Source organism: Rosa chinensis, chromosome 6 (assembly GCF_002994745.2).
Source record: "Rosa chinensis cultivar Old Blush chromosome 6, RchiOBHm-V2, whole genome shotgun sequence".
Classification (NCBI taxonomy): Eukaryota; Viridiplantae; Streptophyta; class Magnoliopsida; order Rosales; family Rosaceae; genus Rosa; species Rosa chinensis.
The window spans coordinates 49,993,447-49,994,987 of NC_037093.1; the positions used below are offsets into that span (position 1 = coordinate 49,993,447).

Here is a 1,541-nt window from a genome sequence, read left to right on the forward strand (position 1 = left end):
CCATGGTGGATCAGTTTGACCCAAGCCCTTGTAAAACGAATATGGAAAGTCTTTGTATTAAAGCACATGCTTTGATTATAAAGATTACAAATAAGTGACTGCATTGAAATTTAAAAAAGACTGAGCATGACATGTGAATGAAGACGTGAAGCTCTTATATTTATATACATATATATATATATATATATATATATATATTTTTTTTTTTTTTTTTTTTTTTTGAGAAAAGCTCTTATATATTACATGTGTAATTGCATGGCTAGCCTTCCATTCCAGAGCTCAGCATCTGATGTCATGATCCCATCTGATTTGGACTCCACGCTCACCCCTTTCAACAGAGGAACCAAGGATTCCACTGATAGCAAAACACTGGTGCCGATGAACAATTGGACTCCGGGACCGTGGGATATCTGAGCAAACACATCTTGCCCCTTGGAGGCTTGGATAGTTCAACTTCCATAGCTGCAACGAAGCCCACCATTGCAAGCCTGCCGTTAATTCTCTCCGGTGCTGGTCCGCTGAATGCAAACGCGTCTGTAAACTTGGGAGAAGGGGGAGGAGGTGAAGGTGAAGGAGATGCAGCTGGTTGTGGATTTTTTTAGGCTTCTGTTACAGTTGTTGGTTGCTTCTTTTGACCGTCCTGCAGATTAAATATTAGACACATAATTAGGGCCATTTATGAACTACATTTGCATATTCTACAAATTATGTTCTCATACTATCAAATGGACATTTTACGTAGAAGAGAATATTTACAGTAATTACCTCGGCCATGGAGCGATCCTTGAGATATATAGCTCGACACTGTATAACTAGCCGGAACAGTATCTTCAAGTTCACATATCTGTTCTTGCCTGCAGCTCTTCCATAAGCTACGGAGCTTCCAAGGACTGATTGCATAGCAGATGTTGCAGTCATTCTGGTTACAAGGAAAATAAGCTAGCTTTGTTCGAAGTTGAAGATGTAGAATTAATGTGTACGTTGGTTTCTGAGTGTGGAAGTTGCATGCATGGAGTGACTTATATACTACTTTAGACCCACTCGAGGCAGCAGATCAGCTCAATGGTTCATACTTTGGCACCCTATCATGGGTTTGGTTTCATAGTGCACAGTATGAGATACGCAAGACGTACGTACGTACGTGGCTTGCCGACACAACACAATTCAGCAGTCCAGCGGTTCTTTTTCTGAGGTTGCATTTGCTGCAAGGTTTTCGCAGTTCAGTAACGAGCACGTAGCACAATTACAGTGTTCTCCCAAGACTTTTCAGCTAGCTAAAGGCCAGCATGTAAGAGAAGTAACGAATCTTTTATGGTGAATAGGTTACTGGTACGTGTCCGCTTAGTTACTTCCATTTGTCTAGCACAGATCGACTTGCAATTAATTAGTACACGCAAATAAAAAAAATGGTCAAATTTTAAATTTGTAGTTTTATTTCTAAGTGCCACCGTAGTTAGGAAGTGGAGTTACCTAATTGCTTATAACATTCTTCCTGGTTGCCTTTCTAGACAAAACGTACGTACCATTATATCGCATAAACA

The 1,541-nt window shown here is 40.1% G+C and overlaps 1 pseudogene; it reads right to left on the minus strand.

The window, feature by feature from the left end:
• Positions 1–239: 239 nt before the first annotated feature.
• LOC121050033 lies at positions 240–943 on the minus strand (annotated as a pseudogene).
• Positions 944–1,541: the final 598 nt, after the last annotated feature.